The sequence below is a fragment of the Odocoileus virginianus genome, chromosome 15 (assembly GCF_023699985.2).
Source record: "Odocoileus virginianus isolate 20LAN1187 ecotype Illinois chromosome 15, Ovbor_1.2, whole genome shotgun sequence".
NCBI classification, from domain to species: Eukaryota; Metazoa; Chordata; class Mammalia; order Artiodactyla; family Cervidae; genus Odocoileus; species Odocoileus virginianus.
In genome coordinates, this window is record NC_069688.1 from 4,556,472 (window position 1) to 4,571,811 (window position 15,340).

A 15,340-nucleotide genomic window follows, 5' to 3' on the forward strand; every position below is an offset into this window, starting at 1 on the left:
ACCATTCAAAGGTGAGGACAACATAAAGACATTTTTAGATCACATCTCAAAGCTCTAACTCAAAAATGACACATTAAAAATGCACTTCAGAATAAAGGAATTTGAGGACAGGGGAAAAAGCATGAAGTTTCATAAGCACAGATGAAAAAATTAAATTTGTAAGTTCGTGAGCATAAAAGAATTGCTTTTGCCTCACCTACAGCACATTCTTCCTCACTGTAATGGGATGTACTCCAAATTTATCATTAATTTTAGCAAAGTATTTGAGTCTTGGTTTTAGTTTGTTGGCCTAGCAGTGCTTTGTTTTCAGGCAGTTACAGTTTTTTTTAAAACCCCAGTGTCCTATTTCAGATAGAACAAATTTAAATAAGAATTAATTTTAAGAATAAAAACTATAAAGATGATCATTTGGATTGGTTTAAAAACAAGGTGGAACTTGTACAGTTGATTGTACTTTGAAAGAGGGTAAATGTGTTGATTAACTTTAGACTTGGTAAGAATGCCTAATAATGATACAATTGAAAAGAGTCATGAAGTATCTGCAATAATTATGTTTAATTTCCAAACAAGAAATGTAAAGTAGATTTAGATAAAACGCAATCTTTTAGCAGAAGGTAAAAATAAATAAATAAAGGGGAAACAGAACCAAAAAAGTTAAATATAAAATGCAAAATAACATGCAGAAATAAGTCCAAACATCTGCCTAATGACAATAAATATTAGATTCTCAGATTTTATTTTAAAAACATGTTGTTTACGCTTATTCATAACTAAACAGAAATTCCTGTTTCAACAGATATGGATGATCTATCCACAAGGCACTGTGGATACACCAATGAACAGAATATATTATGCTTTCTCTTTATGGAATTAATAGTTTAGAAGGAGGAAGTCATAGTAAACAAACAAACAAGACAGATAAATACTTAATATTAAATACATATTAGCCTGTAGTGGGTTGAATACAAACTCATGTCTACTCAGAGCCTCAGAATGTAACCTTGCTTGAAAAGAGAGTCTTTGCACATATAATGAAGCAAGTTATCATGCTGTTGTCATTGTTTAGTATCTAAGTCGTGTCCAACTCTTGCAATCCCATGGACTGTATCCTGCCAGGCTTCTCTGTCCATGGAATTCTCCAGGGGATCTTTCCAACCCAAGGATCGAACCCACATCGCCTGCCCTGGCTGGCGGATTCTTTACCACTGAGCCGCCAGGGAAACTCACTTCCACACATAGAAATAACAATCATGATAAAGCTGTAACAACCATCACAGGTTTTAGCACACTCATATGCTACACGTTGAGCTAAATACATACAGTAGCACCATCTCGGGGTCACAAACTGAGGTTAATACTATTACCTGCTTTTCACAACTGAGAATGGAAGCTGACAGAGGTCCAAGAATTTGTCCAGGGTCACAGAGCCAGAAGAGAAGGACAATTAAAGTCCAAACATGGTCTGTCTGCCCCCGAAGCTGTGGAATGCACTGGTATTTGGTACTGGCAGTTCCGGATGGCTTAAGAAGAGGCACAGGTGAGATCTTCCAAAGCATGAACACTGAAAACATCCCGGTCCTCATTCCAATGGGCAATTCAGATAAAGCACCGTGAAACCTTAACAAACAAAAGTGACACATGCAGACATTTACAGGACTGACTTCTAGGCTTTTCTGATTGCTACATTCCAGGTAAGTTAATGCACTCATAGCCTGCATTTCATTTCTATTCTGATAGTGTGCTTAGCACCTGTGCTCAAGTTGTCTGAAATCATCCTGAATGGAGAAAAACCAAATGAAGCTGCAAGTCCATCCAGTTTACTTGTCACTGTGAGGCTTATTGAATTGGTTGTTGTTCAGTCATTTATTGCAACCCCATGGACTGTAGCACACCAGGCTTCCCTGTCCTTTACCATCTCCCAGAGTTTGCTCAAACTCATGTCCATTGAGTCGGTGATGCCATCCAACCATCTCATCTTCTATTGTCCCCTTCTCCTCCTGCCTTCAAACTTTCCCAGCATCAGTGTCTTTTCAAATGAGTCAGTTCTCCTCATCAGGTGGCCAAAGTATTGGAGCTTCAGCTTCAACATCAGTCCTTCCAATGAACATTCAGGGTTGATTTCCTTTAGGATTGACTGGATTGATCTCCTTGCTGTCCAAGGGACTCTCAAGAGTCTTCTCCAATACCACAGTTCAAAAGTATCAATTCGTCAGTGCTCAGCTTTCTCTATGGTCCAATTCTCACACTCATACACAACTACTGGAAAAGCCATAGCTTTGACTACACAGACCTTTGTCGGCAAAGTAACATCTCTGCTTTTTAATATGCCGTCTTGGTTTGTCATAGCTTTTCTTCCAAGGGACAAGCATCTTTTATTTCATGGCTACAGTCACCATCTGCAGTGATTGTTGGAGCCCAAGAAAATAAAATCTGCCACTTGTTCCACTGTTTCCCCCTCTATTTGCCATGAGGTGATGGGACCAGATGCCATGATCTTGGTTTTTTGAATGTTGAGTTTTAAGTCAACTTTTTCATTCTCCTCTTTCACCTTCATCCAGAGGCTCCTCTTCACTTTCTGCCATAATGGTGGTGTCATCAGCATATCTGAGGCTATTGATATTTCTCTTGGAATCTTGATTCCAGCTTGTGCTTCATCCAGCCTGACATTTTGCATGATGTACTCTGCATATGTTAAATAAGCAGGGTGACAATATACAGCCTTGACGTACTCCTTTCCCAATTTGGAACCAGGCCATTGTTCCATGCCCAGTTCTAACTGTTGCTTCCTGACCTGCATACAGGTTTCTCAGGAGGCAGGTAAGGTGGTCTGGTACTCCCATCTCTGTAAGAATTTTCCAGTTTGTTGTGATTCACACAGTCAAAGCCTTTAGCATAGTCAATGAAGCAGAAGTAGATGTTTTTTGGAATTCTCTTGCTTTTTCTATTATCCAACAGATGTCAATTTGATCTGTTTCCTCTGCCTTTTCTAAATCCAGCTTGAACATCTGCAAGTTCTCTGTTCACATACTGTTGAAGCATAGTTTGGAGAATTTTGAGCATTACTTTGCTAGCGTGTGAAATGAGTGCAATTGTGCAGTAGTTTGAAATTCTTTGACACTGTCATTTTTCAGGATTAGAATGAAAACTGACTTTTTCCAGTATTGAATTAGAATGAGGCCTAAATCTAAAGACTGATACCCTTATAAAGGGCTTCCCAAGTGGGTCTAGCACTAAAGAATCCAGCTGCCAATGCAGGAGATGTAAGAGACTCAGAACCGATACCTGGGTCTGGAAGACCCGCTGGAGGGGGGCATGGCAACCCACTCCAGTATTCTTTCCTGGAGAATCCCATGGACAGAGGAGTCTAGCCAGCTACAATCCATAGGGTCGCACAGAGTTGGACACGATGGAAGCAACTTAGCATGCCTATACACAGGCATCCTTAAAAGAAGAGAAGAGCCCCCACAGAGACACACGCAGGGAGAAGGCAGGTGAGGATGCAGGCCGAGACTGGAGGGAGGTGCCAACTAGCCAAGGAAACCCCAGCATTGCCAGCAACCACCAGAAGCTGGAAGTGGGAAGGGTGGATTCTCCTTTAGAGACTGCAGAGGCAGCATGGTCCTGCTGACAGCTTCATTTCAGATTGCTAACCTCCAGAGCTGTGAGAGAATACATTTTGTTGTGTTAAGCCACCCAGTTGTGGTACTTTGTTACAGCAACCCGTGGGATCAAATATTATGGAGCCTTCTTCATGTGAAGTGAAGTCACTCAGTCGTGTCTGACTCTTTGCGATCCCATGGACTATAGCCTGCCAGGCTCCTCCATCCATGGAATCTTCCAGACAAGAGTACTGGAGTGGGTTGCCATTTCCTTCTCCAGGGGATCTTCCTGACCCGGGGATTGAACCCAGGTCTCCCGCATTGCAGGCAGATGCTTTACCATCTGACCTACCAGGGAAGCCCCTTCTTCATGTAGATATGATCAGTTCATCAATTATGAACATTATTTACAGCCCTTCTTTCTTCCCTGGAGTTGAAAACCCCAAGTTTCTGTTCATGGCTTGGTCTTCCTGGTGACCTGAACCCCCATCCAAAGGCATCGAGGAGCCCACCCAGTCACCTCATTAGAACCAAAAAAACCACTGGTGCCCTTATCTTTCGAATTTATGAGGATTTTAGGAGCCCGGTGTCAGACACTGGCAGAAAGACCAAAATACATAGTTTCTGTTTTCACATAAATATCAAATGAGGAATTAATCTTCCATTGACTTAGTTTCCTCACCTGTAAAATGGCTTTAATAATAGCATACTTTGGAGAAAGATAGACTGGGAATTTGGGGTTAGTAATACAAACTGGAGAAGGCAATGGCACCCCACTCCAGTCCTCTTGTCTGGAAAATCCCATGGACAGAGGAGCCTGGTGGGCTGCAGTCCATGGGGTCGCTAAGAGTCGGACACGACTGAGTGATCTCACTTTCACTTTTCACTCTCATGCACTGGAGAAGGAAATGACAACCCACTCCAGTGTTCTTGCCTGGAGAATCCCAGGGACGGCAGAGCCTGGTGGGCTGCCGTCTATGGGGTGGCACAGAGTCGGACACGACTGAAGCGACTTGGCGGCAGCAGCAGATACAAACTATTACATGTAGAATGGACAAACCAGGTCTTGCTGCAGAGCACAGGAAACTATATTCAACATCCTGAGATACACCACGATGGAAAATGTATGACCACAATATATACACACATATACACTATAATGTATAAATGTATAACCACATCACTTTGCCAGACAGCAGAAATTAACACAGCACTATAAATATTTCGGTAAAAAAATACTAGTATCTGCTTTAAAAGTTTATTGTGAGAATTAAATGAGCTAATACAGGTAATACATTTAAACCACGTTGGGACTCATGCTAATTACCTATTAGATGTTAGCCTTTTTTATGATAAATGCTCAGGCCTCCAGGGTACCTTGTTCTACCTTATTTTCATTACAAGTTACCTCAGACAATCTAAAAATATATATTTTATTGAGGTTTGTTAATGTACAGTGCTGTGTTGGTTCCTGGTCACTTTGGCTGCTCTCTGTCTACTGACGATGTCCACCTTCCGCTGCCCCATGACCACACTGAGGACCACAAGATCTCGCCATGCCCTCGCTCCTGACTGACCCTCAGTACCAACCATTTCATTTCCTTAAACGATCTCCCTGCTCAGGATCACGTCAATTTTGGGAGGTCAAGGACCTCACATCAGAAATATTTACTGATCCATTCCCTTCTGCTTCACCCTCTTACCAGCCTGTTTGAATCACTCATTATCCTTCAGACCAACCCTTTCAACATCCTTTTAGGCAGTCCTTGATGGCTTCAGCTACTGACCTCCCAATCTCCCACAAATTCAATTTACTTTCCCGAGTAATTATCAAGTTTTCCATAATACTACTAGTTCATTTAATATTTTTCATAATTTAATTCAATAATATTTTTCTAGTTACCTACTTGATATGTCTAGAATGACTTTTCATAGTATAATTTAAATTTAATCACATCTCTTAGGTCAAATATATCAACCAGTGCTCATTATTACCAGAGGAACCCAAGCCCCTTGCAACAGTGCATACAGTCCTCAAACAGGATCACATGAGCCAAAGAGAATTACTACTCTGATTCTTTTTAAGAATCAGGTTTCCAGGTCTTTGTAGGTAGTTTTCACCCTACTTAAAATATTTTTCCCTCACTTATCTATCTAGAGGTCACCAAAAATGTCAATACTGTACTTCTCAATGTATCTTTTCTGTTGACTTGTGTCTTCCTTACTGCAGAATATTCAATCAATGTGGTTTTCAACAAGTATAATTAAATGTCTCACAAGTTTATATTTTTGTGACTTTTATTATTTAAAGGGTTCACAGTTCAGAAAATAATCTGTTGGCAAGTCCCATGTCTCAATGTGGGGTTTGTACTGAGAGGCATGGGGCAATTATTCAAGCTTGACAGAAACAGGCAGGGAGTTCTGGATTGTTTATTTCAAATCCAAACTTCAAGGACCCCTTCTTTTTGTGATTTGCATTTTGTCTATGACCACAGAATTTAATGTCCTAGCTTGGATGAGAAGATTATCTAACCAGCTCTTTCTCAATTTGGTGAATCAATGAACAGATAAAAAACCTGGATTACCTTTCCCTAGCAGGGTCCATAGGTCTGGAAACAATAAAGGGATTTTATAAAAGAGAGAATAAAAAATAAAAGTGAAAATCAAGGTCTATACCTAGCTCTTGGGATAATGAACTTGAACTGCTGTGTGTTCAGGAAAGACAAAATAATTAAACTTGTCTAATACATACCAGTCTTGTTTATCTAGAGGAAATTAACCCAAAAGATTCTAATAGCATGGATCTTCCTTTCTATAAAACACAATCTTAGTGAACCAGCATCAGGCCTCACCATATGTATTATCAGGATAGAGAAAAAGATATTGGTAAGAGGCTGTAGTCACTATGGCTTTGTCAATCCTAGGTACCAGACATCACACAATATACTGTACATGGACCATCCCTGCTAGGGCGGCTGTGGTATGCCTATTTCACCAAGAAGGATACTGGTCGCCAGAGAAGTTAAGAAACTTGACTCAAGCCACACAGCTTGTAAACCAGATGTTGTTTTGAAAATTATATGTGCTAATGCATACAAAGCACTTAGAAAAATGACTAGCACATAACACGCATTCAGTAACAGTGAGCATTAATATTATATAGAACATACTGGGAAAAACTTGACTTTTGCAACCTATATGTAATTATGGCTGTTAAATCAAGTTTCAAAATAACAACAAAGAAGAAAAATTATGTAGAGAAAAGTAAGAAACTGCTAGTGAGAAAGGATGTTAGGGTTTCAGTGAGGATGCATGCATGTATGCTAAGTCACTTCAGTCGTGTCCGACTCTGTGACTCCAGGGACTGTAGCCCATCAGGCTCCTCTGCCCATGGGATTCTCCAGGCAAGAATACTGAAGTGGGTTGGCATTCCCTTCTCCAAGGGATCTTCCCAACCCAGGGATCGAACCCACATCTCTTATGCCTCCTGCACTGGCAAGCAGGTTCTTTGCCACTAGCATTACCTGGGAAGCCCTTTGGTGAGGAGTTCAGTTCAGTTCAGCCCATTCGCTCAGTTATGTCTGACTCTTTGTGACCTCATGGACTGCAGCAGTCCAGGCTTCCCTGTCCATCACCAACTTCCAGAGCCTACTCAAACTCATGTCCATCATTGTTGGTGATGACATCCAACCATATCCTCTGTCATCCCCTTCTTCTCCTGCCTTCAGTCTTTCTCAGCATCAGGGTCTTTTCCAATGAGTCGGTTCTTCACATCAGGAGACCAAAGTAGTGGAGTTTCAGCTTCAGCATCAGTGCTTCCAAAGATTATTCAGGACTGATTTCCTTTAGAATGGACTGGTTAGATTTCCTTGCAGTCCAAGGGACTCTCAAGAGTCTTCTCCAACACCACAATTCAAAAGCATCAATTCTTTGGCACTCAGCTTTCTTTATAGTCCAACTCTCACATCTATACATGACTACTGGAAAAACCATAGCTTTGATTAGATGGACCTTTGTTGGTAAAGTAATGTGTCTGCTTTTTAATATGCTGCCTAGGTTGATCATAGCTTTTCTTCCAAGAAGCAAGAATCTTTTAATTTCATAGCTGCAGTCACGATCTGCAGTGATTTTGGAGCCCCTCAAAAATAAAGTCTCTCACTGTTTCCCCATCTATTTACCATGAAGTGATGGGATCAAATGCCACCTTAGTTTTCTGAATGTTGAGTTTTAAGCCAACTTTTTCACTCTCCTCTTTCACTTTCATCAAGAGGCTCTTTAGTTCTTCTTCACTTTCTGCCATGAGGGTGGTGTCATCTGCATACCTGAGATTACTAATATCTCTGCCAGAAATCTTGATTCCAGCTTGTGCTTCACCCAGCACGGCATTTCTCATAATGTACTCTGCTGCTGCTAAGTCACTTCAAGTCGTGTCCGACTCTGTGCGACCCCACAGACGGCAGCCCACCAGGCTCCCCCGTCCCTGGGATTCTCCAGGCAAGAGTACTGGAGTGGGTTGCCATTGCCTTCTTTGAATGTACTCTGAAGATAAGTTAAATAAACAGGGTGACAGTATACAGCCTTGATGTACTCATTTCCCGATTTGAAACCAGTCTGTTATTCCGTGTCCAGTTCTTTCCAACTGTTGCTTCTTGACCTGCATACAGATTTCTTAGGAGGCAGGTCAGGTGGTCTGGTATTCCCATCTCTTTAAGAATTTTCCACAGTTTGTTGTGATCCACATGGTCAAAGGCTTTGGTGTAGTCAATGAAGCAGAAGTAGATGTTTTTCTGGAACTCTCTTGCTTTTTCAATGATCCAGTGGATGTTGGCAATTTGATCTTTGGTTCCTCTGCCTTTTCTCAATCCAGCTTGAACATCCAGAAGTTCACAGTTCACGTGTTGTTGAAGCTTGGCTTGGAGAATTTTGAGCATTACTTTGTTGAGGAAGGAGGACTTAATTTAGTGATGTGTTCCCATAGTTTGAATTTCTTAGCATATGTACGTATCCTCTTATTTAGAAAAAATGATGTTCTTTATCCATTATAGATAAGATCAGAATATAGAGTCCAGTTTTAACTCTAAGGGTCTCAATAGAAGAATATGAAATGGTGAATTATAATTTAGGTTGGGGGAGGTTGTGGCCTGGGAACAAATGTCACACAATGTTTAATCTTAAACTAATTCATCATCTGTTTCCATCTCCATCTCCAAGTCCCTCACATTTTATCCAGTATCAGGCAGCAATCCTGTCTTCCAAGTTCTCAGGCTCAAAATAAATTTGCCCACAGATCCATTCAAGCTAAAAATGGTGACACTGAGCTTCTGCTTTGCAAGTGTTCATTAAATTTTAGTCCTATGTATTTTGTTGAATTACTTCCTTATTTTGCTTCAAATATGAACTACTTCATCATACTCAATAAACTTTTATTTATGTTTAACGTTCCATATTTTTAAGAGCTTTATGGAGGCTTAATTGATATACAGTGAATTGCACATATTAAAAGTATACAATTTGATGAGAGTGTGCGTGTGGGTCAGTCGCTCATTCGTGTCCGACTCTTTGCGACCCCATGAACTGTAGCCCACCAGGCTGCTCTGTTCATGGGATTTACACCAGGCAAAAATACTGGAGTAGGTTACCATTTCCTTCTCCAGGGGATCTTCCCAATCCAGGGATTTAACCTGTGTCTCCTGCATTGGGAGGCATATTCTTTACCACTGAACCACCAGGGGCGTCCTAATACATAAATCCTAGTATTGTTTCAATTTAATACAAGGAAATGGAAGTTTAGGGTAACCCATTCAAGGTCACACTGTGAGCAGAGGAGGCAAGATGCAAACCCAACCTGGCTAGTTTCTAAGACCCATAGGTCAACATCACACAATGCTGCCCCAATAAATAAATTCTTCCAGATTTTAGCTCTGAACCATTTTTAGAGTCATTGGATTCTCTCATATCTGTGAAAAATGTTTTAAGTATCCTAACAACCACTGAAACAACCACTTTATTTTTTTCACTCCTTACACGCCTGACCATTACCTGTATATAATGCACAGCCTGCTGATCTTTCAATCCATCTAATCGTGTTGCAATGAGCACACATTGTAGACTCGGACTCAGATAGCCTCCAGACTATTTTCCTCCCTGCCTCCTTTCGGCATCGTTTGGTAAAATGTTCTATGCTTTGAGTTGGAATGATGAAGAGTACTTATCCTGAAATGAGACTAAAACATATGCTTTCACCTCTCCGTGATGTAACCCTGAAATTCGAAACTCTCCCATCAAGCCTGACTTAGTTTGAAGCCTGGTGGTGAGGTTTTGTTTTCTGTGTTTTTTTTTTTCTCTTTTTCTATCTCCACATAGAAGCTGAAAGCCTGGCTCTGGGCCCAAAATTGTATCATATTTCCTTTCAGTTGGAGTTTTGCTTTATTCCGTCCTCTCCGCTGTGGAGCGACTCCCTCCCAGAGCTGTGGAGCTTGGGTGCCATATAAATTAAAGTTTAATGTGTGTTATTATGATCACTATTATTATCATTACTGTTATTAATAATGTTCTTTTTGGCAGTGTTTGGAAGCCATTCCAGCAGTGACATTTGGCTCCTGGGATAATGGATCTTTTTATGTACAGGCCTGTGGACTTGATGCCTGCTGTTTTTATTGCAGGGAAGACAATTTCCTGACATTGGGAGGGTGGTGGGAGCTGGGAAACTGTGAGCCTTAGCTGGATTTTCCAACGTGAACGAAAGCTCCTTGGGTGACCAAGATGGAAGGATTCTGCCAAGATCACTGATGAAAACATCAAACCCATGCAACTATTTATTCATTCATTTATCAAATAAAAGTCTGCTGTTCACTTGTGGACCATTTATTTTATTCTTCTTAAAGGAAAATATGGACCAACCACTGTTGCAAACCCTGGGAATGATATGGTGAGCAAAATAAATTATTCTTCCTGCCATCTGGAGCTAAGAGTCTTGCAAAAATGTTGCAAAACCTGGCAGAGACAGGGCTATGAGAGCTGGACCCATGAGCATGATGGAGGCAGAATCTGCAGGTGTCAGAGATGATGGCTTTAAGCAGAGACGATGGGTCTAGAATCTCAAAGGTGAGTAGGAGCTTACCAAACACAGCAAAGAGGAACATTCCATAAAAATGAAACAGCATGTGCAAGAGCCTAGTGTGTGAAAATGAGAAGTCCTAGTCCTGATTCATTAGAAGATGCTGTGCCAGCAAGGGCATCTGATGAGCGCTGCCATCCACGAACTGGCATCACAGAGACATGTGCATGTATGCTCAGATGCTTCAGTCGTGTCTGACTCTGCAACCCCATGGACCTGCCAGGCTCCTCTGTCCATGAGGTTCTCCAGGCAAGAATACTTGAGTGGGGTGCCATGCCCTTCTCCATGGGATCCCCCCAACCCAGGAATTGAACCCACATCTCTTGTGTCTCCTACACTGCAGGCAGATTCTTTACCCACTGAGCTACCTGGGAATACACACAGCTGTATTTAAAATGGATAACCAACAAGGTAATCCAACAACAAAAAGGATAACCAACAAGGAGGATCCTGTGCTACAGGAGAGCACAGGGAACTCTGCACAATATTATGTAACAATCTAATGGGGAAAGAATTTGAAAAAGAATAGATACATGTGTATGGTTAACTGAATCACTTTGTTACACCTGAAACTATCAAACATTGTTAGTCACCTCTACTCCAATATAAAATAAAAAGTTAAAATAATAATAATAGTAAAAAATATGAATCACACAGATTCATTCTCTCTTGCTCCTTGTTCAGTAGGGAAATAAGACATGCCTGGCAGTGTGTTAAGTTCCACATAGGAGAGAAAGTCTGACACAGATTTCAGAGGAGAGACAGTTAACAGCTGTAGACTGTTGGGAAAATACCTGGAAGCATACAGATTTGAACATAAAGATGCCAATCCAGCACCCAGACCAACGTTGGGTCTGGGGCGGGCGGGCGGGTGGTAGGCATGGAACTGGGAGTCACCCCCAAGATTCCACAGTGGGCATCAGGACAGAACATGAGTCGGGAGGCTGCAGGGTATGAAGTGATGAAGGGCAATCAAGGGACAGCATCTCGGGAGAAAGGACGCCACGGTGAGACAGATCAACCAGCTGAGCTGTGATCTCTACAGAGGAGCTTGTTTACAGGTTGTTGAGATATAACCCAGGCCACAGAGAAAAAGGAATATGCAAAGTGGAAGGTGGCAGAAGATGCTTGAAAAAACTGCTTGGTCAGCAGGAAACAGCTCAACTCTTGCTTCTTTCAGGCTCTGGCATGAAATGCGAGGGAGCCACGAAAGGTCCCACCAGCCTGGATGGCTGCCCCACGGCCCAGGCAAGAGGCCACGCTGCTCTGGCAGGTGGAACTGGGACAAGCATCTCCATCACCTGATTTTCAACCCAATGTTACTTTCTGGCTTTGTCATATCTTGATATATTCTCCGGTTGCTTGGCGGAGAATAACTCGGCTTTTCCAACCCCGAGGCTACGCGCGAAGTGGCAGCTATGGAGAGAGAAATCTCCGAGGTCCAATATGCAAATGGCCACATTTTTCATAAGCCTGAGGGTCCTCGGAACGGTAACTTCCAATAGTTAAATATCCTCCGGAAAGTAGCGGAATGGAAAATGACTTTTTTTCTTTGTGTGTTTAACCTAATTTATAGAGAATGAATCCCCTTAACCATTTTAAAGAGTTTCTGATTCAGGCTCAGGCTACGTTACTTTCAGCATTAGACTCAGAATCATTCTCCCCGTTACACTGATAGCTAGGAAGCCCGAGAAGCCTTACCTGGCGTGTCTTCACGCTGCCCTGTGAGCGTGTGTGCTAAGGCGCTTCTGTCATCGCCGACTCTGTGTGACCCTGTGGACGTTAGCCCGTCGGGCTCCTCTGTCCATGGGAGTCTCCAGGCAAGAATACTGCGGTGGGTTGCCTTGCCCTCTTCCAGGGGATCTTCCCGGCCCAGGGACTGAACCCACGTCTCTTACTCCTCATGCACTGGCAGGCAGGTTCTTTACCACTCGGGCCACACGGGAAGCCCTGCATGTGGCCCTCCATGCGCTCAAAGCCTACTCCGCAGCCTCTTCTAGTCTCATTTTCTTTGTATAGATGGAAAATGGTTTCACAGCACTTGACAGCAAGTTCTGTTGTACCCAGATCGCGGAATCCCACCAAACGCCACAGGAGCCGCGGATCGATGCAAAAGCAGTGAGGAACTTTGTTACACGCTCGAGCAGGGACTCTTCACACAACTGCGAAGGAGCCCCCGTGAAAGCGGCGAATCATTCTTATCCTGTATAGCCGGGGAAGCGGGAAGGGAAGCTTAAGGGGATTGGTTAATTCATACTGTGCAGTAGGGGAAGCGGGAAGGGAAGCTTAAGGGGATTGGTTAATTCTTCAACTAAGGGCGTCTTGTTAGCTACTGATTAGTGGGTTAGAGTAAGGGGGGAGGGACTTTCCTGTCCTCCCCTAATTGGCTCGTTGAGTTTCTTTGTCTTAAAGTTTCCTTTTCTCTCCTCGGGAGGGGTTTTACTCAAAATGGCGGTGGTATGTTTTCTCTCCTCGGGAGGGGTTTCACATTTCACAGTTCCAGGAGATAGTGAAGGACAGGGGAGCCTGGCTTGCTGCAGTCCATGGGGTCGCAAAGACTCAGACAGGACTTAGTGACTGAACAACAACAAAATAAATCAATGTCCATTTTTTTTTTTGGTCACTTTTATGGGATAATTCCTAATTGTTTTAATAGACTCTCAACTCCCACCTCCAACAGAAACCATCCCACAGAAGACACACCTCTTAAAGCATTATCCTTCTCACAAAAGATAACAGATATTTTGCAATTATTTTCCCAACCTAATAGAAAAGGGAGGAAAAAAGAGGATGAAGAAGAAGAATCAGACCCAAAGGATGCTGCAGATGAAGTCAGCATTTGGCAGGAAATTGAGGAGCTCCCTGCATGCTGATGCTGACAACTGGGAGCTATGGGATAAAATTGAGATGGCAGATGAAAGCCAAAAACCTCAGGCTCCAGCACTGAACCAAGACTTTTGAGGGGCACGGAGGTGGTCTCTGGCTGATAGAAACCACTGGAAGCCAGAAGATACATCTGAACTCTAGAGGAAAGCTTTCCCAGTATTGTTCTTACAGATTCTGACAAATTAAGATCAAGTAATGATCTCAAAATCAAAGCTCAGAGAGCACCCTGGATAGCAAACCACCACAGATGAGAGTTTGCAGGAAGTAGAAACACATTTAAGTCTCTAAGGATTGCAGTTATTGGAATTGTGAGATATAGAATATTAAATCACCACATATAAAGTGTTTAAAGTAATAAAGATATCATCACAAAGATGAGCAAAAAAGGCCATTAGAGGAATAAAGGACAGATGTGAAATACATTCCACCTTCTAGAAATGACATATACTTATAGTACTGTGTAATACCCTAAATGGGAAAAGAATTTGAGAAAGAATAGATCTATGCATATGCATAACTGAATCACTTTGCTGTACACCCAAAATGACACAACATTGTAAACCAACTATATAGTCCATTATAAAATAAAAATTTAAAAAGAAAAAAATAAAGGTCTTTTAAAAAAGAAAAAGGAAAGAAATATATTTATAGAAAATAAAAATGCAATGAAGAGTGACTTCATGTGGCCATGTGAGAGCTTCTGTTACCAGACGTAGCTCAATACCCTAGGCAACAACAAAATGCATCATCATCACCATTTTTTAATCAGTTTGTTGATTTCTGCAAAGAAGACATCTGGGATTCTCATAGGGATCACACTGAATCCGCAGTGTAGTTTGGAGGAAATTGCCATCTTAGCAACGCTAAGTCTCTCAAGCCGCGGATGTAGGACATTTTTCCATTTATTTAGAGCTTCTGTAATTACATTCAGCAATTTTTAAACTAATTTTCACAGAGTAGATTTTTCACTTTTGTTTTTTGTTTTTGTTATTTTCTCTCTTGAATGAAATTGCTTCCTTAGGCTTGTTTTTGTATTGTTCGTTGTGAGTGTATAAAAATACAATTGATCTTTGTATGTTGATCTTTTCTCCCCACAACCTTCCTGAACCCATTCATTCTAATGGTTTGCAGTGGATTCATTAGAATTTTCTGTATATCAGATTCTGTCCGCTGTGGATAGAGGTTAACTTCTTCCTTTCCAATCTGGGTGCCTTTTCTTCCTTTTTCTTGCCTAATTTCCCTGGCTAGAACCTCCAGTAGATGCTTAATTTGTTGTTTTAGTCAATAAGTTGTGTCTGACTCTTTGAAACCCCATGAACTAACTGTAGCCTGTCAGGCTCCTCCCTCCAAGAGATTTCCCAGGCAAGAATACTGGAGTGGGTTTCCATTTCCTTCTCCAGGGGAGCTTCTCAATTCAGGGATGAAACCTGAGTCTCTTGCTTGGTGAGCAGATTCTTTACCACTGATTCACCCAGAAAGCCCAGATGCTGAACAGAAGTGGTGAAAGTGGACAGGCTTGTTGTCTTTATCCTGAGCATAGAGGGGGAGCACCCCATCTTTTACCATCTCCTTTCCTTTTGCATGAGCCTTTAATATAGCCTCCTTTCTCCGAAATGCATCTTCTCAGGTACTAAAGATATGCCAGCACCAAGGGCACACTCATTTTATATTAAAATGACCTCCTATTCCCAAAATACTCCAAGTTTACTCAGTCATCTGCGCTTGGAGAAAGATGGCT